Raw genomic sequence first — 19,485 nt, 5'->3', positions numbered from 1 at the left:
TTCATGAACAGTAAAAGATGAAAAGAACCATAGTTGGAGTTATGTACAGGCCTCTAAACAGCAGTTAGGATACACCAGGAGACAGAAAAGATGTGTAGGAAAGGCAAAGGTCATGGGGGCTTTCAATATGAAGGTAGACTGAGAAAATCAGGTTGGTAGCAGATTGCAAGAAAAGGAATTTGTGGAATATCTATGAGCAGGCTGTGGTGGAGCCGACTAGGGAACAGGCAATACTGGATTTAATGCTGTGCAGTGAGGGAGACTGATAAGGGAGCTTAAGGTGAAGGAACCCTAAGAAGGCAGTGATCATAATATGATTGAATTTACTCTGCAATTTGAGAGAGAGAAGATAGAATCAGAGGTAATGGTATTAGAGCTGAGTAAAGTTAACTACAGAGTCATGAGGGAGGAGCTGGGTAGAATTGATGAGAGGGGAGCCTGGCAGGAAAGACAGGAGAACAGCAATGGCAGGAGTTTCTGGGAATAATTCAGGAGACACAGCAGAGATTCATCCGGAGGAAAAAAGCAGCATGGTACAGGGAGGAGGAGGCAACCATGGCTGAACAGGGAAGTCAGGGATAGCATAAAATCAAAAGAGAAAGCACATAAGTGGCAAAGGGCAGGGGGAAGCCTCAAGATTGGGAAGCTTACAAAGACCAACAGAGGGCAACAAAAGAAATAGGATGGGGAAGATTCAATGTGAAGGTAAGCTAACCAGTAATCTAAAGGAAGACTGTAAGAGTTTTTTTTGGTATATAAAGAGCAAAGTAGAGGCAAAAGTGGCCATTGGGCCCATGGAAAATGATGCTGGAGAGATAGCAAAAGGGAACAAGGAAATGGCTGAGGAACCGAATAATTACTTTACATCAGTCTTCACAGTGGAAGACACGAGTAGTATCCCAAACATTCAAGAGTGAGGAGGCAGAACTGAGTATTGTGGCCATCAACAAGGGGAAGGTGCTAGAAATATTGAGTGGCCTGAAGATGGATAAATCATCTGGACCAGATGAACTCCACCCTAGAGTTCTCACGGAGATAGCTGAAGAGATAGTGGAGGCATTAGTGGTGAAATTTCAGGAATCGTTAGAATCAGGGAGAGTCCAGGGTGACTGGAAAATCACTAACATGACACCCCTGTTTAAAAAGGAAGTAAGGCAAAAGATGGAAAATTACAGACTGATTAGCCTAACCTCCGTCATGGAAAAGATCCTGAAATCGGTTGTGAAGGATGAGATTTCTGAATATTTGAAAGTATACGGTAAAATAGGGCAAAGTAAGCATGGTTTCATCAAGGGGAGGTGAGACCCAATAAATCTGCTAGAATTCTTTGAGGAAATAATGAGCAGGTTACACCAAGGAGAGGTAATGGATGGTATATGTCTGGACTCAAGAAGGCCTTTGACGAGGTGCTGCACAGGAGGCTACCGAGTAAGATAAGAGCCCATGGTGTTAAAGGTAAGGTGCTAGCATAGATAGAAGCTTGGCTGTCAGGCAGAAAGCAGAGAGGGGGAATAAAAGGGTCCTTCTCAGTATGGCTGCCAGTGATGAGCTGTGTTCCACAAGGGGACCACAACATTTCATTTTATATATTAACAATCTTGATGAAGGAACTGAGGGCATTCTGGCTAAGTTTGCAGATGATACAAAGATTCATAAAGGGACAGGTAGCATTGAGGAAGCATGGAGGCTACAGGAGGATTTGGACAAGTTAGGAGAGTGGGCAAAGAAGTGACAGACGGAGTACAACGTGAGAAAGTGTGAGATCATGCACTTTGGTTGGAAGAAGCATTGATTGTTTTCTAAATGGGGAACAAATTCAGAAGTCTGAAGTGCAAAGAGACTTGGGAGTTCTAACCCAGGAATCTCTTAAGGTAAACTTGCAGGTTGAGTCAGTAGTTAGGGAGGCAAATGCAATGATGGCATTTATTTTCAGAGGACTGAATATAAAAGCAGACATGTACTTCTGAGGCGAAAATGTGTTGCTGGAAAAGCACAGCAGGTCAGGCAGCATCCAAGGAGCAGGAGAACCGACGTTTCAGGCATAAACCCTTCTTCAGGAATCCTTGGATGCTGCCTAACCTGCTGCGCTTTTCCAGCAACACATTGTCGGTTCTGATCTCCAGCATCTGCAGTCCTCACTTTCTCCTATGTACTTCTGAGGCTCTATAAGGCTCCAGTCATGCTACATTTGGAGTATTGTGCACAGTTTTGGGTCCCATACCTCAAGATGATTGTACTGGCCCTGCAGCGTGTTCAGAGGAGCTTCAGACGAATGATCCCACAGATGAAAAGCTTAACATTTGAAGAATGTTTGAGGACTCTGGGTTTACACTCGATGGAGTTTGGAAGGATGGTGGGGGGAGAGGGGGGGGGATCTAATTGAAACTTACAGAATACTGAATGGCCTGGATAGAGTGGATGTTGGGAAAGTGTTTCGATTGGCAGGAGAGACCAGCACCCGAGTGACAGCTTTAAAGTAAAGGAAAGACCTCTTAGAATGGAAATAAGGAGAAACTTCTTCAGTCGGCGAGTGATTAATCTATGGAATTCATAGCCGCAGAAGGAGAATCGACATTTCGGGCATGAGCCCTTCTTCAGGATTCCTGATGAAGGGCTTATGCCCGAACCGTTGATTCTCCTGTTCCTTGGATGCTGCCTGACCTGCTGCGCTTTTCCAGCAACGCATTTTCGCTCAGAAGTACATGCCTGTTTTTACATTCAGTCCTCTGAAAATAAATGCCATCATGTATTTAAATGGAGATAGGTAGATCTTTGATTGCCAAGGGGATCAAGGGTTATGGGGAGAATGGGAGAAAGGGGATGAGAATTTTATCAGCCTTGATTGAATGGCAGAGCAGACTCAATGGGCTGACTAGTTGAACTTCTGCTCTTATGTCTTATAAAGTGGAGAAAGTTAAATAGTCAAGACAAGCAGAAGCAAAGCAGAAAATGAGGTGAGTTTAATGAATTAACAACTGCATTTATTTCAATGCAAGGGGACCGACAGGTAAGGCAGATGCACTTAAGGTGTGTTGCCAACATGAGACTGGAATATCATAGCTATTACAGAAATGTGCCTTAGGAAGGGGCGGGACTGGGAGCTTAATGTTTCAGGGTGTAGATGTCATAGGGAGGAAAGAAAAGGGGACAAGAGGGGAGGGGGTTTTGCATTTTGGTTAAGGATAATATAACAGTTGTACTAAGGGAGGATATTCATGGGAGAACATCCAGTGAAGATATTTGGGTGGAAATGAGACATAAGAAAGGAATGATAACCTTACTGGGATTGACAACACCCACCCCACACCCACCACCATTGCCCCTAATAATCAGCATGAAATTGAGAAGAAAATGTAAGAATTTTAGGATAGTAATGGTAGAGAATTTTAACTTTACAAACATCGAATGGAACTGCCATTATGTGGAGGGCTTGGTGGAGCAGACTTGATGGGCTGAATGGCCTGATTGCCGCTCCTATGTCTCATTGTCTTATGATCTGAACATCAACCCTCGAATAATGATGAAGGACAATATTCCATTTGCCTTCTTAATTACCTGCTGCACATGCAAACCTACATTTTGTGATTCATGCAGAACACCCAGGTCCCTCTGCACAGCAGTGTGCTGCAAGTTTTCACCATTCAAAAAATAGTTCTTCAATTTGCTATTATTCCAATCAAAATGGATGACCCCATGTCCATACGCAAACTCATGTTTCAGTAGAAAGTTTGATTTATTTTGTTTTTTCCTCATTTCTGGTTAAATACAAAAAAACTTTGTTTTGTTGTTAAGCAGACCCTACAACATTGCTTGTTAAGGTTTCAGTGAGAAAAATGTTTCATTTAAACCAAAACAAATCAAACTATGGTCTGTATTCGGGATCTGGTATCTGACTTGACAAATAATGACATTAGGTGGGATCATAGCAATACATTGTTTGAATAACTATAATTCAGTAATTATACCACTGATTTTCCAACCCCTAATGGAAGTTTATGCCATCCATAATTCCACCTTAGAAAGATTGCACTCTATGCATTAAATCAGGTATAAAATAAAACTTATTTCACTGGTTTTGTCCCTTTAAAACTGCTAGTCTGTGTGTTTTGATCCCTTTAAAAGAACTACTTTGGGACTGAAGAATTGGGTGGCACGTTGGCTCAATAGTTATGGTCCCTCACTGTGCCAGGGACTCAGGTTCGATCCCAGCTTCGGGTGACTGTCTGTGGAGTTTGCATGTTCTCTGTGTCTGCGTGGGTTTCCTCCCACAATCCAAAGACGTGCAGGCCAGGTGAATTGGTCATGCTCAATTGCCGATAGTGTTAGGGGCATTAGTCAGAGGTAAATACAGGTTAAGGGAATGGGTCTGGGTGGGTTACTCTTTGGAGGAGTGATGTGGATTTGTTGGGCCAAATGGCCTGTTTCCATACTGTTGAGAATCTAATCTACACTACCAGGAGTTTCTGCCTTTAGGTGATGCTCATGCCAAAAAAATGCTGACGAGATGACATCATATAGGTGTTTTATCTTTGTTCCAATTTGAACAAATAAACTTGGAGAACCAACTGATACCTAGCCATCTTAAGATAGAAAACTGCTTTCTTACTGTTTTAAAGGTACGTTTTCATCTCGAAGCAATTCCGGACCATTTAATCGCCTTTGTTTTTAGATTGGATCACGAACCTCATTTTGTTGGACATTTGGCAGCCAACATGCACACTGAAAGTATCCACAAACAGCAATCTGATCAGAGAACCTTAGATAAATTCACAGTTCTTTTTCAACGAGGCAATTCTTTTCCATCAATATGGGAGGGCAGACAGAACTTTGGCTTTACATCTTCTCTAAAGAGACATCTGTTACAAAGCAGTACACTCTTTCTACTGCTCTGGATTTGAACCTGCAGCTCAGAATGCAGCCTGGTACCACATGACCATATTCCTTTATAACATTACTGAAAATACTGAAACCCATGATAGATATCAGCAGCACATCGAGAAAGCCAACCTCCCATCCATGGACTCCATTTACATTTCTCCTTGAGGAAAGGCTGTCAACATCATCAGAGACGGCTCCCAACTCGACAATGCTGTCTTCCAACCTCTTCCATCTGGCAGAAGATACAGAAGCTTGAACACACTTACCAACAAGTTCAAGAACAGCTTCTTCCCTGCCATTGTTAGACTGCTCAATGGACCTATCCAACTTCAAATAATGTTGATCTTGCACCTATAACCTTATATGCCTCACTATGTTGAAGCACTCGACAATCTATATGTCCTTGTTTGCTATGATCTGCCTGTACTGCCCCCAAAACAAAATTTTTCACTGTACTTAGATACATGTGGCTGCAATGAATCAAATCAATTCAAATATTAAACTGCAAATTCCAGGCCATTCAATTCAAAAGAATACATAGCTATTCATGGAAGTGATTAATGTGCCATTTCAGATATGCCTTTAAGAAGGTTCCACATACTAGGCTGATCTGGAATCCAGAGGGAGTTAGCAAATTGGATGTACAATTGGCTTTATTGTAGGAAGCAGAAAGTAATAGTGGCAGAATGTGATTGCGACTAGTGGAGTGCATCAGGGATTGGTGCTGAGCTCATTACTGTTTGTAATCTAAATCAATGATTTGGATGAGCATGTACAAGTTTGCAGATGACAGTAAAATAGGTGGGACTGTGGACAGTGAGGAAGGTTCTCAGAAATTGCAGCAGAACCTTGATCACCTGGTGAAGTGGGCCGAGAAATGGCAAATGGAGTTTATTATAGATAAGTGTGAACTCTTACATTTTGGAAAGTCAAATCAAGGTATGAATTTTATGGTGAATGGTAGGGCCTAAAGGAGTGTAGTGCAACAGAGGGACCTTGGAGTTCAGGTTCACAGTTCTCTGAATTTGGAGTCACAGGTAGAGAAGGCAGTGAAGAAGGCTTTTTAGCACACTGACCTCATCAGTCAGAGCATTGAGTATAGAAGTTGGGAAGTTATGTTGCAATTATTCAGGATGTTGGTGAGGCCACACTTGGAATGTTGTGTTCAGTTTTAGTTACTTTGCTATAGGAAGGATGTTAGTAAACTGGAAAGTGTGTGGAAGAAATTTACAAAGATTTACAAAGGACTCAACAGTCTGAGTTATAGGCAGAGGTTGGACAAGCAAAAACTTTTTTCTTTAGAGCATAGGAGACTGAGGGGGGAATCTTACAGAAGTGTATAAGATCCATGCCTCTCATGATAAGGTGAATGCACTCAGTCTTTTGCCCAGGGTTGGGGAATCGAGGACTCAAGGGCATTTGTTCAAGACTAGAGGGGGAAGAATAACAGGGAACCCAAGGGGCAACGTTTTACACAGAGGGTGTTATGCATTTGGCATGAGAAGCGAGGTGGGTACATTGACAACATTTAAAAGGCATTTGGGAAAATATATGGATAGGAAAGGTTTGGAAGTATATAGACCAAGTGCAGGGAATTGGGATTAGCGTGGATGGACATTTTAGTCGGCATGGACCAGTTAGGTCAAAAGGACTTGTCCCTGTGCTGTCAGGCTCTATGACTCTATGGCTCTATCAATGTCAGATGCAAGGTCACCAAGGCAGCAATTCCTTGCACAATTTCCAAAATCCAGAAGAACAAAAGATAGATGAATGAGAAAACCCTCCCCTCAAATCTATCCCTGTGATTTATGCATCAGCCTAACGTGGATAGATATCATAATTGCTTTATTGTTGTTATTCAGGACCTCTCCAAAACTGCAACAAGAGTGTCCACATCACACCTAATACAGTGCTTCACCCAGAAAATCCATTACAACCTTTTCAAGGGCGATGTAGAGCAGACAATAAAGTCCAGAGATTATTAAATGTAAAGAAGATGACCACATTTACCCATGATAAATAGACCGTGGAGTTCTATTTATCCCAAATCCTAACCTTGTTTGTTAATAACAATGCTCGTGTGTTTCAGGTTAGTTACACAATATCTTGCATGTGTAAAGTTGCTTAAGTAGTTGAGTTTGTCAATAATTACCTTGCTCATTCAATACAGAACAACCCATCTGAAAAATCTTGCTATAAAGTTTAAAGTGCTTATGCTGTAGAATCTGGAAATTCTCCAATTGGTATGTTCCACCAACCAGAATTTCTGTATTCAAGCTGTTGTGTTCTCTTTATGTACAAACTCAGGACTTTTCTGGGAGGAAGCACATCTGAATAACTTTCTTCTGATTCTAGGGTGAACTAGCAGGTTAAATCAATAATTCACAACTACTCTCGTAACTACCTCAGTGGGAGGTGGTGAAATGGCTGAAGGTTGTCAGTCTGGGCTCCAGGTAGGGGAGGGCTTGCCAAGTGCCAACTGGGCTGGAAGAACTAATCTCTCAAGGATACACAGCTCATAAGACCAGGGTTTCCCTGCATAGTCACTTTCATAGAGCAAAATGGTGAAAATAATCTATTTATCTTTCATTAACTGGCAAGCATGCAGAGTTTCATATCATGCCTTTGTGTTATTTTTCATAGAATCGCAGTTTCATATTGAGATCAACTGTCTTTGTGTTTTCATTGTGTGAAATACTGATCAGTGCTTGAGATCTAATTCGATGATGGCTTTCTATTCACAAGACAGGACAAAAATGTTCAGTTGTATGATTCCAGAGAGTGGTGTGTGCTTAATGAATAAATGAGCTTGAACAAGATTATTGGGTGAACAAAGTTCTGAGGGAGATGGCTAAGGAAATAACGGAGGCACTAACTGTGATCTTTCAAAAATCACTGGAGTCAGGGAAAGTACCAGATGATTAGAAAATTGCTGTTGTAACCCTCTTGTTCAGAAAGGATCAAGAGAAAAGATGGCACATGATAGGCCGATTACCTTTACCTCAGTTGTAGGTAATATTCTATAATCTATCATTAAGGATGAGATTTCTGAATTCTTGGAAGTGCAGGGTCGGATTAGAACAAGTCAGCATGGATTTAGTAAGGACAGGTCATGCCTGACAAACCTGTTAGAATTCTTTGAAGAGGTAACAAGTAGGTTAGACCAAGGAAACCCAGTGGATATTATCTATCTAGACTTCCATAAGGTGCGTCATGGGAGGCTGCTGAGTTAGGTGAGGGTCCATGGTGTTGGAGGAAAGCTACTGTCATGGATTGGGGATTGGCTATCTGACAGAGAGATCGGATAAAAGGTTCTTTTTCGGAATGACAGCTGGTGACAAGTGGTGTCCTGCAGGTGTCAGTGTTGGGGCCGCAGCTGTTCATTTTATATATTAATGATCTGGATGAAGGGCCTGGAGGCATTTTGGTGAAGTTCACCGATAATACGAAGTTAGGCGGACAGGCAGGTTGTAATGAGCAGGTGGGGAGGCTGCAGAAAGATTTAGACAGTTTAGGAGAGTGGTCCAGGAAACGGCTGATAAAATTCAACACGAGCAAGGGCAAGGTCTTGCAATTTGAAAAAAAGAATACAGGCATCGACTATTTTCTAAATGGTGCAAAAATGTATAAAGTCAAAGTACAAAGGGATCTGGGAGTGCTAGTCCAGGATTCTCTAAAGGTTGACTTGCAGGTTGAATCCGAGATTAAGAAAGCAAATGTAATGTTGTCATTTATCTCAAGAGGGTTGGAATATAAAAGCACCGTTGTGCTACTGAGACTTTATAAAGCTCTGGTTAGACCTCATTTAGAATACTGTCTCCAATTTTGGGCCCCACACCTCAAGAAGGACATAATGGCACTGGAGCGTGTCCAGCAGAGATTCACACGCATGATCCCTGGAATGGTAGGCCGAACATATGATGATTTGCTGAGGATCCTGGGATTGTATTCATTAGAGTTTATAAAGGTTGAGGGGAGATCGCAGAGAAACTTACCAAGACAATGCATGGCTTAGAAAGGGTGGATACTGGGAAGTTGATTCCGTTAGGCAGGGAGACTAGGACCCATGGGCACAGTCTTAAAATTACAGGTCAATTTAGAACGGAAATGAGGAGACATTTCTTCAGCCAGACAATGTTGGCCTGTGAAGGGCTTATACCCAAAACGTCAATTCTCCTGTGCCTTTGATGCTGCCTGGCCTGCTGCCCTTTTCCAGCAACACATTTTTAAGCTGTTGAATTCATTGCCATGGAGCGCAGTGGAGGCCGGGATGTTGGGTGTCTTCAAGGCAGAGATTGATAAATATTTGATCTCACAAGGAATTAAGGACTACGGGGAGAGTGCGCATAAGTGGAATTGAAACGCCCATCAGCCATGATTAAGTGGCAGAGTCGACTCGATGAGTCAAATGGTCTTGCTTCCATTCCTATGTCTTATGGTCTTAACTGTTCAGTTAAATCATGTACACAAGGAGCCAGTGAAAGGACTGTGGTGATTATATCCAACAAGGGCGTATAAGCACCTCTCAATGTGATACAGCTTTACCATTGTTAAAATTCCCCATTAATAATTTGCTAGTGGCTACCATTGACCAGAAATCTCATTACCTGGCCTTTTTGACTCATGGATGCAGTGCATTCATGGGTGCATACCAGACATTGTGAAATTTATTTTGTGCAAGAGCAAACCTGTTAAGATTATTTCTAAGTTTCAAACACCACAACATTTTTGGTTCTGGCAAGACCACTCAGCCCCAGAGCTCATACAGATTTGTTCTGAATATGGTCAGCAGGGCTGCGTTCAAGAAGTGAGGTGCCCGTGACTATATTAATCAAGAATGAGGAGGGTGTGCCAAGCAGGCTAAAAGGGAGGGAGAGGAACTTAGGGGAGGGGCGTTTGGAATGCGATAGGTGGAAGGAGGTTCAGGTGAGGGTGATGGGCGGGAGAGGGGATGGGGGCGGAGAGGTCGGGAAGAAGATTGCAGGTCAAGAAGGCAGTGCCAAGGGTTGGGACTGAGATAAGGTGAGGGGGGTGGGGATAGAGGGGAAATGAGAACGTTGGAGAAATCTACATTCATCCCTTGTGCTTGGAGGGTTCCTAGGCAGAAGATGAGGCTTTCTTCCTCCAGATGTCATGTTGCCATGGTCTGGCGATGGAGGCGGTCAAGGACCTGCACGTCATTGGTAGAGTGGGGGGGGGGGGAGTTAAAGTGTTCGCCTCTGCTGCATCTGCTCCCAGGAGGACCAATTCCAAAACCGAACAACCCAGATGGCCTCCTTCTTCAAAGGCCCCAATTTCCCCTCAGACTTGGTTGACGATGCTCTCCTCCGCTTTTGAGCCCCGCCCCTCCAATCGCCACCAGGACAGAACCCCACTGGTCCTCACCTATCACCTCACCAACCTCCAGATACTTCGTATCATCCTTCGTCATTCCCGCCACCTCCAAACAGACCTCACCACCAAGGATATATTTCCCTCCCCTATCAGGGTTCCAGAAAGACCACTCCCTACGTGACTCCCTCGTCAGGTCCACACCCCCACCAACCCAACCTCCACTCCCGGCACCTTCCCCTGCAACCGCAAGAAATGCAAAACTTGAGCCCACACCTCCTCCCTTACTTCCCTCCAAGACCCCAAGGGATCCTTCCAGATCCGCCACAAATTCACCTGCACCTCCACACACATCATTTATTGCATCCTCTGTACCCGATGTGGCCTCCTCTACATTGGGGAGAAAGGCCGCCTACTTGCGGAACGTTTCAGAGAACACCTCTGGGACACCCGCACCAGCCAAACCAACCACCCCGTGGCTGAACACTTCAACTCCCCCTCCCACTCCACCAAGGACATGCAGGTCCTTGGACTCCTCCATTGCCAGACCACGGCAACACGACGCCTGGAGGAAGAACGCCTCATCTTCCGCCTAGGGACCCTTCAAGCACAAGGGATGAACTCAGATTTTTCCGGCTTTCTCATTTGCCCTCCCTCCACCTTATCTCAGTCCCAGCTCTCCGACTCAGCACCGCCTTCTTGACCTGCAATCTCCTTCCCGACCTCTCCGCCCCCACCCCCTCTCCAGACTATCACCCTCACCTTAACCTCCTTCCACCTATCGCATTCCCAACGCCCTTCTGCCAAGTCCTTCCTCCCTACCTTTTATCTTAGCCTGCTTGGCACACTGTCCTCATTCCTGATGAAGGGCTTATACCCAAAACGTTGATTCTCCTGCTCCTTGGATGCTGCCTGACCTGTTGTGCTTTTCCAGCAACACATTTTTCAGCTCTGATCTCCAGTCCTCACTTTCTCCTACTATATTACTCAAGCCAGCAGCTAAACATTTATAGAATCAGGCCAGCCTAGCAAAACTGGAGTCAATGTGTGCATGCCTGTGCATGTTCATCTGTGTGTGGGGATGAGAGGCTCATTAATGCTTGAATTCTTTTTCCCCAAGTCAGCATGGAAGTTGGTTGATTGAGCATCTTCAAGGCTAACTTCAAAAGATTGTTGATTGAGAAGAAATCAATGGCTATGGGTATCAAGTAGGAAACAATATTCAGGATGCAGTCTTAGCCGTGATCTTATTGGAGCAGATGCAAAAGACTGAATGGCCAACAACCACCTCAGGTTTTTAATCTGCTCATACGTTTTAAAGCCATTAATCTGAGAATATGTATCTTAACAATTCTGCCCCAATACCACTGGACTAGAAGCAAGCCTACGTGAGATCTTATGACAGTGGCAGTGTCCTCACCTCTGGCCTAGAGGTTCTGGGCTAAAGTCCCCGGCATGAGTTGTTGCCCACAACAAGGAGCCGATAAGCTTCTGAAACATTCCAACAGTTACCCCAAAGAGGGTAAAGAAAATTCAGTGAATATATGCAAAGACGAAATTGAGGCTATGAAGGAAATAAGTAGCCACCATTTTGAGTATTCTGATTGAGCTGAAGAATCCCTGATTAATTCACTTATTTTGGATTTTAATGGTCAGGCTTGATTTCACCTTCATTAACGTATTACTGCTGTAAACTGAATTTACTCTCCTACAGCTCAGTGTAAATAATTACTTCAGCTGACCCTGTGAATTGCTTGACTTTCTTGCTTCTAATAGGAATGATTTCTTGGTTCAAGCTATGCTTTCCCAAAGAGAGTAATGTGTAACGTTCATCTTAGCAAAGAAAAATAGACAACAGGCATTATCTAAAACACATAACTCTTCCCTAACCAATTAAATAGATCCACATAAATCCTAAGAGCTCGATAATTAACTTCAAAGTAAACTTATTTAAGCAGCAAGCATGCTCAATAACAGTGTCCTAGATGTTAGAGAGGCTCTGAATGTTCCTTGGAAAGAAGGATGATATATAAAATTGGATGAATGCAATTTAAACCTAATGATTCTCACTCCCTTTCTCTTCTATGTGGCATAAAATTAATTCTTCAAATCAACTTTGATTATTTTTGCAGGAAATACACTGTGAAACCTGCTGACTTTTTCCTTTGGAGTGCTGTGAGCAGCATGCTCGTGCTTTCAACATATACACTCATTACAAATGCTTTCCAGTTCTTGCTATGTTACAGGGCTTGGAGACTACCAGTGGCCTGATAATCTGGGTCATGTGAATTCAAGTTCCAGCCAACGCAGTTTACATTCAGTACAAAAATTATTAAGAAGGAGAGAAATTGTTGTAAAATCCACTTTGAGGGCCATTTTTCTACTTGTTGACACTTCCTTGCCCTGTGAAGTGTCCTAGAAAGAAATTTAATATCAAAAATTCAAATGCTTTTGCTATACTTAGAAAGACTCTTTTTATATTCCAGCTCCTTTATTCTCACAGTCTATTTTATTACTTCTTATCAGTTTTTGGTTGCCGTTTACTGATTAAAAAAACACATTCCACATGCTTGCTTTACTCCCAATTTATAAGCTTCTTTTAACCAAACACTATTTTTGAAGTCCAAAGGGAGCTATTGACTTTGAGTTTCTGTTATTTTACGGAGAGTATTTTTTGCTGAAAATGTATCATTCCTTTAAAATGTTTCTCGCTGCTATGTCCCTTTCTCTCTTTTAGTCTATTACCAAAACAACCATGTTCCTTCATATCTACATAATCAATTTTATTAAATTTCAGATTCTTCCTTTCAATTATATTTTGGTTCAGTTTCTTTTAATCACTTCACAAAATTATGATACAATCACAGGACATTTGATTCCATGTATCTGCACTCTTTATGGGCGTAATTTGTTTCATTCCTCTACCTTGTCACCAGGACCTTACATATTCTTTCTCAAATAACAATCCAATTCCCATTTGAATGCCTCAACTGAATATATCTCAACCTCAACTTTTGGCATACATTCTAGATCCACGTGAAGAAGCTTTTTTTTTGTCACAACATCATTATTTCTTATTCTCATTACCTTAATCCCCCTTTCTTCCTGTTCTTAATCTCACTATCAAAGGGAACTTCCTGAGTTCTTCTGCCCAGACCCATCATGATTTTGAACACTTCTTTCAAATCTCGTCTCAACTTTCTCTTCTCCGCAGAGTCCCAACTTTTCTGCAGCTGAGGATCCTTGATCTTTGATCCATTCTTCGGAATCTTTGATATACATTCTCCCTAATTCAGTGACGGCATTCCTCAGGTAGAGTGCCCAGACGTTTGCACCATGCTTCAGTGGAGATTAACCAGTGTTTTTTACAAATTTAACATGAAGTACTTGCCCTCATACTCTGTGCTATGAAGAAAATGCAAAAGAAAAACCTGCTCTTTGATGCTCAGCTTGGCTTCTGCCCGGGTCATACGCATTCTGACTTCATCACTGCCGGGTTCCAAACATGGACCAAAGAGCTGACTTCCAGAGATGAGGTAAGAGCAACTGCTCGTGGTAACAAGACATCTTTGATTAAGTGGAAAATGTGAGGACTGCAGATGCTGGAGAGTCAGAGGCAAAAAATGTGGTGCTGGAAAAGCACAGCAGATCAGGCAGCATCCAAGAAGCAGGAGAGTTGATGATGGGCTTATACCTGAAATATCGACTCTCCTGCTCCCTGAATGCTGCCTGACTTGTTGGACTTTTCCAACACCACACTTTTCAACTCATATTCGATTAAGCGTGGCATCAAGGGGCATGAGTAAAGCCAGGGTCATCTCAGCCCAAGGACTTTCTGCAGGAGTTATGTCCATGCCCAGAAATCTTCAGCTGCTTCATCAATGACATTCCATCCAGCATAAAATCAGAAGAGGAAATGATCACTAATGATTGCAGAATTTTCAGCATCATTCACAACACCTCAAATATTAAACTGTGTCCACCTGCGGCACGGTGGGCAGCACGGTGGCACAGTGGTTAGCACTGCTGCCTCACAGTGCCTGAGACCCGGGTTCAATTCCCGACTCAGGCGACTGACTGTGTGGAGTTTGCACGTTCTCCCCATGTCTGCGTGGGTTTCCTGCGGGTGCTCCAGTTTCCTCCCACAGTCCAAAGATGTGCGGGTCAGGTGAATTGGCCATGCTAAATTGCCTGTAGTGTTAGGTAAGGGGTAAATCTAGGGGTATGGGTGGATTGCGCTTCGGCGGGTCGGTGTGGACTTGTTGGGCCGAAGGGCCTGTTTCCACATCGTAAGTAATCTAATCTAATCTAATATGGAGCAAAACGAGGTCAATGACTAGGCTTGGGCTAATTGGTAACAAGTAATGCCTATGCCTTAGAAATGCCACTGAGATCAATGGCATATCCTGAATTTCATGTTGGCTTCTCAAGTACCTGTGATAGTATTGTCAGATTGAGAGCCTTGGTTGACAAACCATTACTTCCAGCCAACAGAGATTCTGCTACCTGGTTCAGGGAATATTGCACATAATATTAAAAGTATCCCACAAACAACTTTCAAAATGGGGATGACAAATATTCGGAACGTTTGTGTTCCTCAGAACCAAAATTTCTCTTTCCTGAGTAGGAGGGCGTATATATTAACATTAATCTTATTAAAAAAGGTGGAAGAGGTTACGCAACAAAGCCTCAGGGAAAAGCAGGTGGATTTTTTTTAAGAACTCCATAATGTCGTCACAAATAACTAAACAAAAGCTGAATCCCCTGTGTTTAGTTATGTTGGAGTTAAACATACACTTCACATCTCAACTAAAGAGGGAAAGCTGTCTCTAAAGTGGTTTGGCAGAAATATTGTTCCCTGTTGTCAAAACTGAATGAATTTTGTCAGCTTACAGAACAGCACAGTGAACAACTATCCACTCAAAATTCAAATTTGCCATTAGGGCCTGAAATGATTAGGAAGTGAGAAGATCAAACATAATATCCAACCTTTCAAACTTCCAAAACGGATTCCCTAACAATATTAAAGGATATCAACTCGAGCAAGAATGAATCACCAACCAACACATTTGAGGAAGCAAGGAGATAGAATCATTGGTGAAAAAAAGTCAGAGATGAAACATAATTTTCAAAATGTTTGATAAAATGAAGTAATGAGTTTGTCTTCTTCAGCAAAAAACTATATGCAAAATGAGAAAATTATTGCACTAACATAAATGAAAGATGCTATGTATACAACTCCTTGGAAGACATCACTGAGGTAAACTGCAGGGAGACAGTGACAATATTATTGGACTAATAACCCACGGACCGAGGCTGTAGATCTCATAATGGGTTCAAATCCCACAAAAGTTAAATGCAATAAAAATTTGCAATTATCCTAGTCAAATGTTGACAATGAAAATCTCAGAATGCCAATTCTGTTTCTCTCTCTTTTGGTAAGTCTCTCAAACATTCTGTTTTTGTATCATTATTCCCGCTCTGAAGATAATAAGTTCAGGGAGAACGATGAAACCTCCAGAGTGTCTATTAGTGAAGTTAGATCACATGGGATTCAGGATGAGCTTGTCAATTGGGTACAAAATTGGTTAGATGGTAGGAAACAGAGGGTGGTGGTGGGTTTTTTTTGGATAGGAGAACTGTACCAGCAGTGTTCTCCAGGGTTCAGTACTGGGTCCACCTTTGTTTGTCATTTATATAAATGAAGGGATGAAGGGCTCCTGATGAAGGGCTTATGCTCGAAACGTCGAATTCTCTATTCCTGAGATGTTGCCTAACCTGCTGTGCTTTGACCAGCAACACATTTGCATTGTCATTTATATAAAATGATTTGGATGAGAATACAGGAGCCATGGTTAATAAGTTTGAGGATGACACCAAAATTGGTGGTATTGTTGATAATGAAGTAGGTTATCTAAGATTACAAAGAACTTGATCAGTTGGGTCAATGGGATGAGGATTGGCAGATAAGTTTAAATAAATGTGAGATTTTGCATTTTGGTAAACAAACAAGGGCAGGACTTTTACAGTTAATAGTAAGGCTCTGGATAGTGATCGGAGATCGTGAGGACTACAGGTGCCGGAGAATCAGAGTCAATAAAATGTGGCGCTCGGAAAAGCACAGCAGCTCAAGCATCATCTGAGGAGCAGAAGAATCAACATTTCAGACAGGACCTTTCATTTGGAATGGGGAGGGGGAAGGGGGCTGAGAAATAAATAGAGGTGTGGGGATGGGGCAGGGGGAAAGGTTGGTGGAATGGAGGTAGGTGGATGCAGGTAGGAAGTGATTGAGATTAGTCAGTGGGAAGAGTGGAGTAGCCAGGTGGGAAGGATCAAGAGGGCAGTGCTGAGTCAGAGGGTTGGAGCTAGGATAGGGTGGGAGGAGAGGAGATATGGAAAATGGTGAATTCAATGTTGTGGTCGTGTGGTTGGAGGAACCGGAGGTGGAAGATGAGGGGTTCTTTCTCCAGTTTGCAGTTCACCTTGTTTAGATGGAGGAGGAGGTCCAGTATGGCATTGAGGGAAGGGGGAGGGGGTGTTAAAATAGTTGGTCACTGGAAGGTGGGGTTGGTTGGTACGTATGGACCAGAGATGTTCCCTGAACTGTTTCTCAATTTTGTGCCTGGTCTCCCCGATGTAGTGGAGAACAGTGATTTACTTGCATTTCCTTAAACCTCATTTGTTAGGTCTATTGCTCTCTATGTGATCTCCTCTATATCAGAGAGACCGAGCACAAACACATGGAACAGTTCAGGGAACAGCTATAGTCTGTACGTGGCTTCAACATTGAATTCACCAGTTTCTCCCCACCCCTCAACCCCTTCCCACATCCAAGCCTCTGACCCGGCACCATCCTCTTGACTTGTCCACCTTCCTTCCCATCTATCCTCTCCACCCTTCTCAACAACCTATCAGAATCACCTCCTACTTGCATCCAACTATCGCCATATTAACCACCTTTCCCCCAGACCGACCCTCTTCCCTCTATTTATTTCTCAGCCCCCTTCCCCCACCCTTCCTGCTGAAGGATGCTGCCGAAACGTTGACTCCCCTGCTCCCTGGATGTTGCCTGACCTGCTGTGCTTTTTTCTAGCAATCACACTTTATTGACCCTGGGAAGTGGTGTCGAAAAACATACTTGAACTAAGGGTGACATTGTCAGTGCATCTTTGATAACATATTGGTGCCGGCCTAGTATTTATGTGTCTGTTTGGTAGTATTTCCACTTCTGTATCTAACTGGGTACTCCAAGAGCACTATCCTCTGGTCCTTAATGCAACAAACTGAAAGAAGGAAACACTACACGACCAGACGTGATAGTGACCATACCATACATCAAGGACATATCAGAAATGATTACCCAACTATTCAGACCCCTCGGAATCTTAGTGGCAGATAAATCAGCAAAAACCTTTCACCAGCTCCTGATAAAGGGTAAATATCTGACAACGACATCCAACAGGACGAATGTTATCTACAAGACAAACCTGTCAAGGACTATGAAAAGCACTACGTAGGACAAACAGGAAGAAAGCTGTCCATACAAGAGCAAAAACATCAGCTCGTCACAGCCAGACATGACTAGTACTCACTCATTTCCAATCACACAGACAATGAAGCACACAAATGTGACTGGGAAAATGTAACCATCCCAGCACAGGCTAAGCAGAGACATGTTAGAGAATTCCTTGAAGCCTGGCACTCCACAAAGGCTGGTATCCTATTGTGATCAACAAGTCAGCATGGTGGTCCTGTGGTTAGCACTGCTGCCTCACAGCGCCAGAGGCCCGGGTTCAATTCCCACCTCAGGCATCTGTCTGTGTGGAGTTTGCACATTCTCCCTGCGGGTTTTCTCCGGTTTCCTCCCACAGTCCAAAAATGTGCACGTTAGGTGAATTGGCCATGCTAAATTGCCCATAATGTTAGGTGAAGGGGTAAATGTAGGGGAATGGGTCTGAGTGGGTTGCTCTTCAGAGGGTCGGTGTGGACTTGTTGGGCCAAAGGGCCTGTTTCCACACAGTAAGTAATCTATTAGATAGATTAGATTCCCTCCATTGTGGAAACAGGCCCTTTGGCCCAACAAGTCCACACTGACCCTCCAAAGAGTAACCCATTCCACCCCTCGGACTAATGCACCAAACACTATGGACAATTTAGCATGGTCAATTCACCTGATCTGCAGATCTTTGGAATGTGGGAAGAAACCGGCACACCCTGAGGAAACCCACAAAGATACAGGGAGAATGTACAAATTCCACACAGACAGTCACCCCCAAGGTTGGAATCAAACCTGGAACTCTGCTGCTCTGAGGCAGCAGTGCAAACCACTGAGCCACCACATTTATTTATACATTTACATTTAATGATATCCCATTTCCACCCAAGTTGGGGAGTCATAGAGTCATACAGCATTTTGTAGAGATTTTTAATTTGGTGATGGGATACCAACCTCTGAAATTATTTTCAGGTTCAACATATGTCTTAAAGCCTCCAAAACCTGCTCTGTTCAGGTTCTCTGTTTCTCAGCAAATTAGAGGATGTAATACATCTTGTAACTCTTTCTTCCCATTCTACTGATAACAGCTTCGCCTCTTCTTATTGAATTCTGTAGCTATTTCATAATTTTGCCATAGAGTGGAATAAAATTTAATTCCAACTCAAATTTCCTTTCATTTCCACAATAGCAGGAAATGCAAACTCACAGCCATTTTGACTCACCTTGTGTTCATCCTTTCTTACCTGCAGCTGTCTCTCATACTATTCCATGAGTCCACCTTGTTTAAGTTGGACATTCCTCCAAGTTTCAAATAATGTGTTTAATGGCTGCAAAAGACTAACTTGAAAGTCATATACAACAGAGATAGAGGTCACCTGACTATGGCAAGCCAGCCAGAACACAATGTGCAAATGCATTTCTTCAAACTGACCATTTTAGGTTGAAAAGTCATTCAGACTTATCAGTGACATCTTTAAAGTAGAAATATAACAAGAAACCATGTACCAGACTGTTTGTCAGAAACGTGGAACTGTCCATCTTCCGCAGTTAAACTGACAAATCCACCCACCTGTCCTCCACTACATCAATGATTGTATCGGCACCGCCTTGTCCTCCCACAAGGAGGGTGAACAGCTCATCAACTTTACCGACACCTTTCACCCCAACCTCAAATTCACCTGGAACATCTCGGACTCCTCCTTCCCCTTCTTGGACATCTCCATCACCGTCTCTGGTGATAGACTAACCATAGACATATACTATAAGCCCACCGACTCCCA

This window comes from Hemiscyllium ocellatum, chromosome 7, assembly GCF_020745735.1.
Source record: "Hemiscyllium ocellatum isolate sHemOce1 chromosome 7, sHemOce1.pat.X.cur, whole genome shotgun sequence".
NCBI classification, from domain to species: domain Eukaryota; kingdom Metazoa; phylum Chordata; class Chondrichthyes; order Orectolobiformes; family Hemiscylliidae; genus Hemiscyllium; species Hemiscyllium ocellatum.
Note: the sequence above shows the minus strand (reverse complement) of the source record.